The sequence below is a fragment of the Pinus tabuliformis genome, chromosome 2_2, assembly GCF_031772625.1.
Source record: "Pinus tabuliformis cultivar Carrire ecotype Pingquan chromosome 2_2, CPIR1, whole genome shotgun sequence".
Taxonomy (NCBI): domain Eukaryota; kingdom Viridiplantae; phylum Streptophyta; class Pinopsida; order Pinales; family Pinaceae; genus Pinus; species Pinus tabuliformis.
Genome location: NC_142300.1, coordinates 249,055,950 through 249,071,511, shown reverse-complemented (window position 1 = coordinate 249,071,511; position 15,562 = coordinate 249,055,950).

The window sequence follows — 15,562 nt, the reverse complement described above, 5'->3', positions numbered from 1 at the left end:
GCAGATGCTAGAGGAAATTTGGCACAGATGAGTAGCCAAATAAAGATGAAAGAAGACAATTCTATGGAAGAATTCAATCCATGGAACAAAAATGCTCAATTGTTGGAGAAAATGCTAGAAAGTCGTGATTCAATGCAAACTTAAATAATCATGAAAGAGGGTGAGGATGATAGGGAGGCAGTCAGCGTAGGAGTCATAATAAAAGTTTAAGCAAGAGTAAGCAAAGAAAAAGTTGGAACAAGAGCAAAAGAAGAAGAAAAAGTAAACCAACAGCTGGAAGTAACTAGCAATAGTTTGAAGAATTAGTGGACAGCAGCAACAACCTGAAGCAAAGAGAAAGAGGAATAAGTAAGTAGCACATTATGGACCAGTCCAAGGATATATTGGACACAGAGATTGAAGAAATGTGGCAGTTGATGATAAATCAATCCAAATGGAGGAAAATGGTAGCAGAAAGAAGCATGATCAATCAGAGTTTGAATCTGATTGACAAGAAAAAGAAGATGGAGCAAAAGACAGCAGAAGTGCAGCAACAACAAAGGTACAAGGCATTTGGGCAGTTACAAAACCAAGTATGGGATCCAAGAAGACAAATATCAGAAGACACATGATTAGGAGATCATGAATATTTTCTACTTTGGGAGTTTGATGCAGGAGCATTCAACCCAAGAGAAAATCATTGTAATTAAGTAGACATAGGAGGTCATGTTTTAGAGAAGATAGTGTCCCAAGTCTCAAATTAATGTAATATTAGGCTTTTGAGTGCATAAAATAGAAATTAATTAGATAGTGATAGGAAGTTGTAAATTCTCTCAAATAAATGAGAACATGAGTGGTGAATAAATGATGAGTTAGAAGTCAATCAGCACTCTTAAAACAGTTTCATGATTCAAGGAACGAGAGAGAGCTTTTAGGAATTGATTGAAGTAGAAGTGGACAGAGGATTTAGGAGTCAACTCAGAGGATTCATTAGTCGAATCAGGATTAATTTAATAGAACTTTCTATCATAAATGTAAGCCTACAGGCAGAGCTCAGGAGAGGCCACGATATTGAAGAACAAACCTGTGCGAGACACAAATTCTTGGATATGTAATTGACTATTTATCTTTATATATATAGATGTTTATTCTTGACTGTGTCAGTGTGTTGAAGAGTATATCATGAATGAACTACTTTTGAATTTGTAAGCTATGTAACAAGTTACAGAGTGAATTCTGAAGGACGCAGAGGAACAGAATGATTCAGAGGAATCATGAATGGATCCTTGAATCTAACTGAGGAAACAGAGGGAAGCTTTGGGGTGAAATAGCGAAGTGAGATTTCGCAGAAGAGTAAAGCTCAGAGGTCGCTGAGTAGTGGAAGCAAAAGGCAGAGTTCTAAAGAACTACGCAAGAGAAGAGTGATTCGGAGGATCATAATGGGTTGTTGAATCCATTAGAGGAATTAAAGCCAAGCTTAGGAGGAATCGCGCAGTAAAACAGTAGAAAGGCCGAAACCTTTGAAGAAGAGCAAAACCACAGAAGCATTGAAGACTTAGCATAAAAACTAAGTAAAAAGGAGGAGCGAAGAAGTAAAGTGTTAGTGCTCAGCAGCCATTGATTTGGAAGATCAGCGGTCCAGATGATGTCACTAAGGAGCAAAGCGAAATATTGCATCGGTGGAGTTTATTATACGGATCAAGTCCCACAAGCGAAAACCTCGACTTACACTAAGAACCGGTGCAAAACACAGTTGGATTTGGAATTCGGATTTGAAATTTTATAAAGAGTGGCTTATACCCTTATCGGGTCCGGAAGATTGATCGGATCGGCGCTTTGAAGTGGTAGGGGTCCGACCATCGAGAAGAGCGATTACGATAATGCGATGGATCCTAGACCATCGGATCGAGAGTCCAGATCGACGATCGAGAAGTGATCGCTTATCACATATCAGAGAAGGCGAAGATCAAGATATAGCAGAAAGGCTTGAAGGAGGCAGACCTGACGATAATTATATTTGCGGGTGCATAGAATTTGAAATCCGCTAAATGTGTTTGAAGCTGGATTTCAACGTATTTCCGTGTAATTCCGATATATGTGTTGCCGAGCCTTTTAAGGCTAAAACATATATTAACGATTCTGATAGTTGCATATCAAAATCGAAGGGGTGATGAGGCATGTATGTATGACACGCGAAGGGAGCGATGCCCGATTGCGATAGAGGTAGCCTCGAGAAATGTGCAGAAACCATACAGAGGTGGAAAAAGGTGTGTTTGCGTATGTTTTTCCTTTGTAAATGGTTTGTAAAGGAAAAAAGCACCGATAGAGTATTTCATGTGATCAAACATATGTAACCAATGCATTAAAGGGAAAGGTTGTATAGATGCAGCTTAAAGGGATAATGAAGGTTATGAGGAGGTAAATAGTTTCGATAGGAGGTTTAAGTGGGGTGATTGGGTTCCAATATAAAGGAACTATTAAAGAGGGCCTTAACCATTTATGGAAGAAGATTTGACTCCTTTGTGAGTTAAATACCTGGAATAGATGTGTTTATGCATTTTAATGCATATTGTGGGTATAAGCGGGGGTAACCCTAGCATCACATGCAGCTCTTCTACCTCCCTCCTGGAAGTTCTCGATGTGACTCCCTCTAGTCTCGATTTCCCTTCTGGAAATCCTTCTGCCGATGTCGAGATGCCCCCTACTCTGATCGTCTGTACAACCACACCACTGATCTGGATTTATCAGCTAGAAACCCTCAGTAGCAACTCCCTCCTTGGCCTTGCCCTATCAAGTACTATTTTGACTACAGTACCCCACCAACTCCACTCTACAACTTTCCCATAACCTCCTAAACCCCAACAACTTGAAGGTGAGAGCTCCTAGGCTCTATGCAATCCCAGCACCAGCAACTCGACCTCCTCAGCCAACTGTGTCACAGCCCTCTGGCCCTCTGCGTGGCTCTGCTTGAGCCTCCCTTTGCCTCCCTTGGCCTCTGCGCTGCCTCTTTCTGGCTCACCCTTGATTACATAGGCACTACGTCACCCTTCCCTTGTTTCTGCTCTGCTAGGAACAACTTTTGTCACTCGGGACATCTGATTTTTGTTGCTATTGCTCCGCTCAGTTGATGTCCTCAGTTCTCCTCCCGTGATCTACAACCACGCTCTGATTCCATGTTGAACTTTCTACGTCTACTAGTTAGAAACCCTCCATGCACTTTACTGATTTATTCCTACCTACTTGTTTCGTTACTTAACAAGTTATTTACAATGTAAATACTGAAAATAAACACTAGTGCATGCTCAACATATTATAGATCATCAACTGAAGGAAACAGATACAAGCACAAAAAATGACACCGTTATTTTTGGACCAATGTGCCTGGAAAAACCCAATGCAGGAAAACCGGTGCAGCTATCTGAGGGTTCTCTTATTAAGAAATTTTAGAGTACAATTTGGGTGCCAAATCTGGCTTACCTAATAGAGAATTCCCTTGGCAGTAGTACCTCTCTGAGACAGATGTCCCGAATAAACCCTCCAGCAATACCTCAGCTCCAATCTGTCCCAAAAACCCCAGCGTCAGCCTCTCTGCCCAGCGCTGGCCTTGTGGCACCCTGAATAGGCCTGCGTTAGCCTCAGAAAGCCCTGCATTAGCCTTCTGACCCTCTGCGTCAGCTACACTGGCCTATCTCAAGCCCTGCGCAGGTCCTGGCTACCTCTACGTGGCCCTGTGTGAGTCCTAACTGCTATTGCATCACTCTATCTGGCTCCTGTGCTCATCTCCCGACACTATCTCTGTCTCTCTGTGTCTCTATACTCACTACCCCTCAGCTGCAATTCCGATCACTGATCCTATCTCTCTTAGCAAACCCCGCTCTAGAGACTAGAATGACTAATCATCTAGTGTGCTCTCCAAGTGACCCTCACGCCTCCTCTTATACTTTTCTCGTTGACATATCAACGACCAAGATTAAGTCCATAATTGATGACTAAGATTAGATCTGGCTTGATCCATGTCTTTTGGACCATTCTAACATAGTTTTATATTAATCCACATTAATATTTTAATTTCCCTAAGTTTAGACTTAGGGAATCCATTAAAAATATTAATTATTTTAGTATCTCCTAAACTATTTAGAATATGCCCAAACCCTTTCTGGGTATTGGAGATCTCATGTGCCCTAACTTGTCCACCAAATTTTGTGGCTAGAGCACATTCGGTGCTACCTCAAATCAACACTCCCTCTTAGTGAGGACTATGCTCTATCAATACTCCTTACTGAGTATAACCCTGATCATCTGGCATCGGTCCCTGTGCTGATGCTAGGCCTGCTGCCCATCATCCTCGGCATTGTTGCATCCTGTACTGCTGCCCATAGCTCTACCACTACCATTGCTACATCTGTATGACAACTCCCTCTGCATTCGTGCTGCTACCCATGGCTCTGTCACTACCACTGATGCGTCTGGACTGCATCTCCTCTCATCATGCTGCATCGTGCTTCCCATAGCACTACTACTACTAACTGCTGCACTGCAACTCAATTACTAAGAAGTAAGTAACAGATCTCCCAACTCTAACTTCCCTGTCAAGCTAGAGTACTCCTGATGCTGAAGCTTCCTCTGCCGCTAACAAGTGCTCCCTCTCTGACCTCTACACTGCTACAGCAACTCCTTGCATCTTGCACCGCTGCACACCTTTCTGTGCCATCCTGCACTCGTGAAACACTCTCGTGCCTCTCGCACTGTTGTAGCCTGCTAGCATCACGTTGTTTCCAGACTCCCACACTGTAGCTTTCTTTGTTGCTCCATCCACATCCATCTCTACCCACATCAGCCAATCCTACTACTCCTCTTCGGGGCTCCCGTAGCAAGGTCTAATCCAAGAGGCTGGGTACCTTGAGGATCCTGCCCTTCATTGCCTATACTCCATCTGACTACAACTCGATGTCTCCCCACTTCTGCTCAAGTGCCGCGTGTGCACTCATGACATAGTTATCATATGTCTCCACTTCCTTCTCTGCCCTTGTTGGCATTGCCTTAGTCTCGGAAGACTCTCCCTTACTCTTCTTCCTTGGACACTGGGTCGCAAATGACCCAGCTCCCCATAGTGGAAGCACTTGCTCTTAGAGAGATCCTTTTTCTTCTGTTTTTCTTTCTTTCCCTCAGATGCTAGGGCAACATCTTCCTCCTCCTCCTTTTTGACTCTGATCCCCTTACTGCTGCTTCCCACCTTTGTTTGTCATCTGATCTCTTCTTGGCAAAGAGCTGCACACATCTCCTCCCAAGGTGGAAGGGTCCCTCTACCCAACATACTCTGGACAAATACCTCCCATCCTTCTGAGACTGCATTCAGGGTTGTTCTCACCATCAATTCCTGATTCGGCGTGGCCCCTATGGAAGTCAATTGATTTCAAATCTCATTCAGTCCACCGAGGAAGGTGTCGATCGGTTCTCCCTTCTTCATCTGATATGACCTCATCTGATTTTATAGTAACATTCTTCTCTGCACAAAAGTATGTTGGTACAATTCCTTTAGGGCCACCCACATCTCATATGTCATTTCCTTCTCGGCTATGTGTGGTACTATATGATCCTAGACCCCGTCAAGGATGATGCTCTTGGCCCTCACCATTGCCTCCTCGTACGTGTTGTTATTAGTTGGGTCAACTGGGATAGCTATCGTCCTCAAGGTGAAGTGCTTGACACGATTTCTATTAAGTATGGATAAGATTATGGCCTTCCAGACTGTGAAGTTTGAAGCTCTGTCCAGTCTGTCCTGGTCTCTTACTCCGTGTAGTGCCATGCTGATCTTCTACTTCCCTCCTGGAAGTTCTCGATGTGACTCGCTCTGGGTCTCGAATTCCCTCCTGGAAATCCTTCTGTCTATGTCAAGATTCCCCCTACTCTGATCGTCTATGCAACCGCACCACTGATCCGAATTTCTCGGCTAGAAACCCTCGATAGCGACTCCCTCCTCCTTGGCCTTTCCCTGTCAGGTACTGTTCTGACTATAGTACCCCATCAGCTCCACTTTGCAACTTTCCCATAGCCTCCTAAACCCCAGCAACCTGAAGGTGAGAGCTCCTAGGCTCTGCGCAATCCCGGCACCAGCAACTCGGCCTCCTCAGCCAACTGCATCACAACCCTCGGTCCCTCTGCGTGGCTCTGCGTGAGCCTCCCTTTGCCTTCCTTGGCTCTGTGCTACCTCTTCCTGGCTCACCCTGATGACGTAGGCACTGCATCACCCTTCCCTTGTTGCTCCTCTGCTAGGAACAACTTTTGTCACTCGGGACAACTGTTTTTTGCTGCTATTGCTCCGCTCAGCTGATATCCTCAGTTCTCCTATGATCTGCAACCATGCTCTAATTCCATGTTAAAGTTTCTAAGTTTACCAATTAGAAACCCTCCATGCACTTTACTGATTTATTCCTACCTACTTGTTCTATTACATAACAAGTTATTTACAATGTAAATACTGGTAATAAACACTAGTGCATGCTCAACATATTATAGATCATCAACTGAAGGAAACATATACAAGCACACAAAATGACATTGTTGCTTTTGGACCAATTTCCCTGGAAAAACCCAATGTGGGAAAATCAGTGCAGCTATCTGAGGGTTTTCTTATTAAGCAATTTCAGAGTACAATCTAGGTGCTAAATCCGGCTTACCCAACAGATAATGCCCTTGGCAGTAGTACCTCTCAGTCTGAGACAGATGTCCCGGATAAACCCTCCGGTAGTGCCTCAGCTCCAATCTGTCCCAGAAACCCCAGCGTCAGCCTCTCTGCTCAGCGCTGGCCTTGCGTCACCCTGAATAAGCCTACGTTAGTCTTAGGGGGGCCTGCATCAGCCTTCTGGCCCTTTGCATCAGCTACGCTGGCCTCTCTGAAGCACTACGCAGCTCCTGGCTGCTACTACATCACTCCCTTTGGCTCCTGCATTGATCTCCCTGCTCTATCTCTACCTCTCGGTCTCTCGATACTCACTGCCCCTCAACTAAAACTCCGATCACTAATTCTATCTCTCTTAGCAAACCCTACTCTAGAGAATATAATGACTGATCATCTAGTGTGCTCTTCGAGTGACCCTCAAGCCTCGTCTTATACTTTTCTCGTTGACATATCAACGACTGAGATTAAGTCCCTAATCGACGACTAAGATTATATCTCGCTTGATCCATGTATTTTGGACCATTCTAACACAGTTTTATATTAATCCACATTAATATTTTGATTTCCCTAAGTTTAGACTTAGGGACTACATTAAAAATATTAATTATTTTAATATCTCCTAAACTGTTTAGAATCTGCCCAAACCCTTTCTGGGTATTGGAGATCTCATGTGCCCTAACCTCTCGACCAAATTTTGTGGCTAGAGCACGTCCAATGCTACCTCAAATCAACAGTTGCCTTGTCTCTCGCTCTTGTTCTTCTTCTTGCTTGCTTGTGATCAAATTGCAGTTGTGTGTACAAATGAGTAGACTATATATGCTTTCCATGAGGTCGAATAACCCTCTCTAGGCCAACTTCTCATTGGTAGGGATGACTTGTGCTTGGAGGCTCATTTTGACTTTCTAGACTCAAAATAATATATTTTACTTGTTACAATTTGACCAAATGGGTCTTGTTACCGCACAAACTAGCAGGGGACCTAAAAGGGGTTCCTATGAGGACAATTGCTAGGTCAAGGGAAACTGTGGAGACTTAGTCCACTATCACCACAACTAAGACCCCCTATTCTTTATGAACTTTAAGCGATGGGAGAAGACTCGGTAGTTGGGAAGTCACTTATAAATCTTAGATCAATGAAGGGGCAGAGTGAGCCAAATGATTCCCTTTCCATAAGAGTTTGAAGGATAGGGCTTGCTTGCTCTTTAAGCAAGGGACTTGATCTTCTAGGGGGAAGGGAATGAGGATTGGAGGGTTGAGGTAGAAGTTTAAGACCTATAAAAGATGTTCGCAATCCCTAAAATCCTTTTGAGAACTTGGATTCTTGAGTAGTCCTTGCTAAATAGGCTTTGGTGAAGAATGGGACCACACGAGGCCAGGTGGACCCAGCCTAGGTTAGGGGATTGATTTTAGCAACCAATGATGTTCATAACCTAGCCAAGGTAAGGGGAAAGGGTCAAACTAGAATTTTCTCCCAAAGATGTCAAATTGATCCTACTAGGTTCTAGCCTTAGAAACACCTAGGCAAAACTTGATCTTATAGCTAGGGCTTGAGGTATCCAGAGCTTCCACTGCCAGAATTGCTTAAAATTTGGAGGGGAGCAAGGGGACCCATCAACGTAGTTCTGTCTAGGAGATCGAAGTTTTCTTATGGCTAGTTTCTTAGGAAATTGATGCCCTAAGTGACCTATTGGGGCTAGACCTAGGAAAAAAGGGGAAAAGGGTAAAAAGAGGGGTAAAATGATCACCCTTTTTAAGGGACAAATGCCTAATTCACTTGGGGATATGGACTCAAGGATAATAATGAAGAACAATTTAGTTTCTTGTTCAAGGAGGCTTCAAAAGTCAACTTCGTCCAATGTTAAAGGAAAGAGAAGAAAAGTGACTTTCAAGCATTTATACTTCATACAAATGGTGAAATATTATCAAGATAACATGACCTCTAGGACATTTCATTCATCTAACGATGGCCCATACAAAGAATAACCTAAATAGACACATAATTCCACATTTCGTACATGCAGCAATTAGCCCTAATTAAAGGGAAATTCAAATGTATGCAACAACAAGGAAAATAACGTTAAATTTGCACTTGCAATGTTAGAGAGTATATCCAACCAGCATCACATTGGCAAATAAGAAACTCCAAGATAGAAATAGCCCAAATCCATACATCAAAATTCATCTATCATCCAAAATAATCATCCACAGAAAAAGTGTGAAATTATCTAAAGATAGGGAGATCTCAAGTCAAGTGATGATACAAATGAATCCAACTAACTCCTATTTATACACTAATAATGTGCAAATGACCTAACTTTTGTGACAAGCCCACCAAAATAGCTCAGAAATAAAAAGATAAGCCTCTTAAGAGGACAAATAATAATCTATGCATGTCGCAGGGCCCTCTAAGAGGCCTAATGAAGTCCATGGGTGCCACAATGAAGAATAGGACCCTTAAAAGGAGTTGATAAGGGGTTGGCCCTTGTAATAACCTGTGGTTCTCCAAATGATTGTGTGAGTACACAAGTGTCCTCATGGGTCTCCAAACAAATCAAAGATGCTTGTGGGTCGCCCTCAAGGGCCAAGATGACAATGTAGGAGATGCCACATCATCATAGAATTCCTAGATCATCTGCCAAGTGGATATGGGGCTGGTTGGGCATGATGGATCAGGTGCATCCTCCTCGTCCAATGAATAAATCACGAACAATCTTTGAATGGCTATGGGGATCCATGAAGTGCAATTTTCTGTTGTGGAGGCCCATGGCTCTCAACACTCACCGTATATGTGCCAATGTAGCCCTCTTGAGGATTAAGACCCTGTGTAGGGAGACCAAACCCCAAATGGAAACCATTTGCAATCCTACATAAGATCCAATGCGTCCCCTAGGCTTCCAGTACAAAAATTCATTAGAGAAATTGAGCAAATGAGCTTACCTAATCATCGACCACAGGTGGGGACTTCATAATGGCCTGGCCTTCCATAATGGGCTTTGGGATGTGCCACTATCTCCTAAACTCCTAATGGGGTTAACCAAGTACCCTTTTAGGTGGTTTCTTTTTGTAAAGGGGATAATATAGTCAAGGTACATCTATCAAAAGGTGGTGGCATGTGTCATATAGGTGAATGAGGTAGGGAATGAGAAGGGGAAACCCTGGGTCACATGCTGGGGCACGAGGGTAGCTAATACGAGGGAAGCCCACACTTGGGTTTATAAGGTGTAGGAGGGAGAAATCGTGGTACATGAGTTGCCTCAGTCTCGATTTTAACACCCTTCTTTATATGTATTTTTCCTTTTTATGATTTTCTTTTGATTAACTGCTCGGGGTTCAAGGGGTTAGAGCATGATGTATAAGATATAACAGTGAATTCCCTCGTTAAAGGTGGGGCAGTTCATCGCCCACCAGGGGTTTCATATAATGTAAATAAATAATAAGTAATATGAACAGTCATCGGGAGATGAAGTGAACAGTCTGTCCCTCATGTATATAATGAAGACCAACCTGAAGGAATAAAATATACGAATCAAATTTGATTTGAGGAGTTACTGCCTGGCCTGACATGGTATTAGAGTCAGCTCCCAAAAATAGTTGCAACTCCCTTGTGCCTATTGCGCTCTCTGTCCACTACCCCTGTGCGCTCTGTCTGTCATAATTAATTCTGAATCCTTTGACTTGACAGCCTCAAACCTGAAAACCTTTTGAATCGTTGCATGCCTTGAGGCCGTGCTGCTGTGAAAGTTTACTGCGTGAATGGTGTGGCTACAGACTTGTGAGCAGCCTTGGTGGTGAGCTGCTTGCTTGATACGAGTTGTCTGCTTGATACGAGCCATGGAGCCTTCATATGAGGATTCAAAATAACAACCATGTGGTTTCTGGTAGTGCCTCTCCTCTGGACCACGCTAGAGAGAACTGGTGCCCCCACGCATTTGTATGGTATCTTGAACGCTGGTCCCTCCATGCAGGTGCCTCCACACTGGTGCCTCCACGCAGGTGCCTCCACACATTTGAGGGTTTTTTTGCCCATATAGTCCTTGTTTTTCAAATCCCTTAAGCTTCTTCTCGTGAGACTCGGTTTTTCTGAGAGGTTTGTTTTTATTTATTGGAATGCTCAGTGGATGTATGGGAGTGTGCCACAAATAACCCAAGCTGAACTCTCAGTGCATTCATATTTTTGCTTTGAAAATCTCAGAAACTACCGTGTATTAGAAGTTTAGAACCTGCTGGGGCTAAAAATTGGATGATTGATGTCAATAAAATAAAGTAAAATCTGGATCTTTGATGGACCATCTAGATTTGATGACAACTTTTTCAGCTGTCTCAAAAAAATGTAGTAGCTATATTCAGCTGACTGCAATGCCTGTTGAATCTCGGGGTGATTTTTTTCATCCATTTAGATTGAAAAAAAACTAAACTAAAGGTATGTTATTTTTGTAAGATACATGGACTGATATCTTGAACGCATGGGCACTTTAAAATTATTTGGATTTCAGCATAAGATTTCAGGACGCTGGTGTGGTGTGTATTTAAGTGCGTGTTCTACTTGCACACCACTCTGAGTGCGATGGATCACTTCTTGCTTTGCAACTAATAATTTTGCAGCAACACCTTTATCATATTGCTAACAGAATTGCATTTTTTTCAAAATATTGCCATTATAGTGTAGTTTTTCTTTAACACCAGAAGTGAAAATATTTTATATATTGGCAGCAAAATATTTTTTTACAGTACAAGATTTTACAACGCATTCAATCATATCCATTGTGGGAATAGTTTCATTGGCAAGGAGAACTATCCTGAGTGGTCTCGGATGATAAAACACACCCTCATTTTCAATGATTTGTGGAAAGGAGTGTGTGTTGGAGACAGAGACATAGAGCCAAAACAGCCTACCTCAGACAAAGAGCTCGTCATTTGGGAAAACAAGAACAACAAAACTTATGCATTAATCGCAACAACTGGAAATGAAGAGGTGAGTCGCCATATTTCTCCATTTTCAACTGCTTTTGAAGCCTTACAAAAGCTTAAAGAACTCTATGACTCACATTCTGCACTTGAAATTGTTCAACTCATGATGTTCTTCACTATTGAACTAAAAAATAATGATCCTCTTGCTCTTGCATCTGAAGTAAAGTCTATAATGCATGATATCAAATCCACTAAGGTTGAATTGCATATTCCTCTTCTCGCTTTTCTCAAGGCACTTTATCCTACTTACTCCAATTATCTTGAGTCATTGCAAGAAAATGGAAATCTCAAAGATATCACCTTTGACTCTCTTGTGAAAAGGCTTGCTGAAAGAGAGAAAGTTTTTGGAAAGAAGACAACCCCTGAATCTTCTGAAGAGGCTGTGTGCCTTGCACATAAAGAAAAGCATCTTGCTCAAGATTCTTCAAGAGGAAGAGGTGGTCGAAGAGGAAGAGGAATATATTTTAGAGGCAGGGGGGCAGACACTCTCAAGGAGAAAAGGCAGATTTGCACTGCATACGCTACAAAAGAAATGGATCACATGATGCCTCTACATGCAAGTTACCATGGGACAAAATTGACAGCAAACAAACCAACAGAAAGGTAAAAGTGATGATACAGACAAAAGTAAAGCACCTGAATCCACTCACTGTGTTGTGGCACAATGTAATATTGGAGTAAATGAAGATTTATTTAATGCTTCACTTGCTTCTTGGAAAAATGATTGGTTGCTTGATTCAAGAGCAACCTGCCACATGACTCATAGAAAAGATTTTTTTGAAGAATTTACTAACAATGTTGATGGAGCAGTATACTTTGCAGACCAATCAAAAATCAAGCCATTAGGCCTTGGCACAATCAGGCTTCAATTGCCTGGTCTTCTAGACTTTCTTCTGCATCATGTTCTCTGTCTCCCATAGCTCAAGAGAAACTTGTTGTCCTTGGTCCACATCCACCAACAAGGTCATTCCATTCATATGTTTGATGGCAAGCTTGAGGTAAGAAAAGCATCTGACCACTCACTTGTCATGAAGGGAATAGAAGAAGAAAGGCTTCTCAAGCTGCAAGGAACCTCTGCTTGTGCACAACATTTCTCATACAATTCTCATTATGAAGAAGGTACACTTCCATCAAGTTTATTATAGCATGCTAGATTTGGACATTTGAACTATGGCAGCCTCTGCTTGTTGAATAAAAATGGTGTTGCTAGTTTGCCTACAATTCCTAGGAAATTTAAGCAATGTGATGCTTGCATTCTAGGAAAGCATAGCAAACAGTCTTTTCATGATTCACATTCAAGATCACATAGAAAACTTGAACTCATTCATTCAGGTTTATGTGGTCCAATGCCTGTTCCTTCTGCAAATGGAAATAAATATATGATGACATTTATTGAGGATTACCCCAGAATGTGTTGGGTTTATTTATTGAAGAACAAATCTGATGCTTTTAAAACATTCACGAACTTTCATAAATGGATTGAAAATGATGCACAATCTCATATTGGGTCGATTCGCACTGATAATGGAAAAGAATACACATCAAATGAATTTGAAAACTATCTTCGCCAACATGGGATAAAACATCAAACAACTGTGCCTTATAATCCCCAACAGAATGGTGTAGCTGAAAGAATGAATAGGAAAATCTTAAATATGGTACGATCCATGCTCTTCTTCAAAAATGTAAAGATAATGTTTTGGGATGATGTTGTTCTATGTGCTGCATATATAAAGAATAGATGTCCATCTAATGCTATCAGAAACAAGACTCCATATGAAATGTGGTATGGACATGTTCCTTCGGTAAAGAATCTTAGGGTCTTTGGTTCCATCTGTTATGCCTTGATACCAAAGGTACATAGAAACAAACTTGGTGCTAGAAGTCGTAAATGTATCTTCCTGGGGTATTCAAACACCTCCAAAGCATATCGTCTCTATGATGAAGTAGATAAAAAGTTTGTTGTATCTAGAGATATAATTTTTCTTGAATCATCCAAAACTGATAATGTTGTTGAGCGGCAACTTGATAGCTTGAATAGATTCGCAAAAGCAAAATCATTTCAAGAATTTGATAATCAGATTCCACATCTTGAAGGGGGGATTCCTCTACTAGATCAACGTGTGGAATCTTCTTTTGAAGAACACTCTCCCCTGCATGAAACTCCAACATCGGATGATGCTTTAAGTGATGTGATTGACAGAATTTGGGGGCTCAACCTTGATTCAGTCCCAACTCAATCAGTGGAGCAACCTGGACCATCTGAGAAAGGTCCCCCAAAGTGGCTAACAAAGACACTTGAAAGTGTTCATCCTGATGAGGTTGGAAAGACAAGAACTAGAAATTCAAACCGGCAAAATGGAGGTGATGTAGATGACTCTAATTCACCTGTTGATATGGATGTTTCTTATGATTGTGAATTGAACTTGTCTACAGATTTTGAACCGACTTCCTTCAAAAAAGTTTCTTCTCGTGATGAATGGAAAGAAGCAATGCAAAAGGAGTATGATGCCCTCATAAAGAATGGCACTTGGAAGCTGGTTGATCCTCCATTAGGAACCAAACCAATTGGCTGCAAGTGGGTCTACAAGAACAAGTATAAAGCTGATGGCTCACTTGACAAGCACAAAGCTAGGCTTGTGGCAAAAGGTTTTGCACAAAAAGAAGGGGTCGATTATGAGGAGACTTTTTCCCCCACAGCAAAATGGGCTACCATCTGGACACTCTTTGCCCTAGCAGCTCAGAACGGTTGGAAAGTCCATCAAATGGATGTAAAAACTGCTTTCTTGAATGGAGATCTAAAAGAGAATGTTTTTATGTCCTAGCCTAAAGGATTTGATGTGAAAGGACATGAACATAAAGTATGCAAATTTGTGAAGTCCTTGTATGGCCTCAAACAAGCACCGTGACCCTGGTATGAAAAACTAACTGAGCATCTTCTGAAACTCAATTTCAAACATTACGATCTTGATGATGCAACTTTATTTGTTAAGAAAGTTGGCAAAACAGTTGTATATCTTGTGGTATAAGTAGATGATATTTTGATGACAGGGAACAATGAAAGCTACATTGCATCCATAAAGAAGGAATTGGGGAAAAGTTTTGAAATCACTGATTTGGGCTATGTTCATTACTATCTTGGTATTGAAGTAACCCAACATCCGAAGTCCATATTTCTTTCTCAAAAGAAGTACATTGGAGATCTATTGAACAGGTTTGGCATGACAGAATGCAATCCTCTTACTACTCCAGTGGAACAAAACTTAAAGCTCACATCTATTGAAGGAAAAGAATTTGAGGATGCAACAAAGTATAGACAGCTTGTAGGAAGTCTCAACTACCTAACTACTACCAGACCAGACATTTCGTTTGTTGTTGGAATCCTCTTCAGGTTTATGCAAAAGCCTTGTGAGGGACATTGGTCTACCGCAAAAAGAGTTCTAAGGTACTTGAAGGGAACTCAAGACTTTGGAATCAAGTATACACAGGTGGACGACTTCAGCTTGATTGGATACTCTGATTCAGACTTCGATGGAGACAAAGAAACTGGGGTATCTACTTCAGGATATGCTATGAGTCTTGGATCAGGCGCTGTCTCTTGGAGATCACGCAAACAATCAGTTCCAATGGATTCCACAACAGAAGCAAAATACGTGGCAGCAGCTGAAGCAACAAAAGAAATTGTGTGGCTTAGGAAAATTCTTGAAGATTTGCAGGTAAAACAAGTACAATCAACTCCACTCATGATTAACAATATCTCTGCAATAAAGTTGGCCAAGAACCCAAAGTTCCATGATCGAACGAAGCACATCAATACTAAATATCATCTGATTCGACATCATGTTGAGGCCAAAACAATCCATATCCGTCATTATTCCACTAATGAGAAAATTGCAGACATCTTCACCAAAGCGCTTGGAAGAGAAAAGCTTGAAC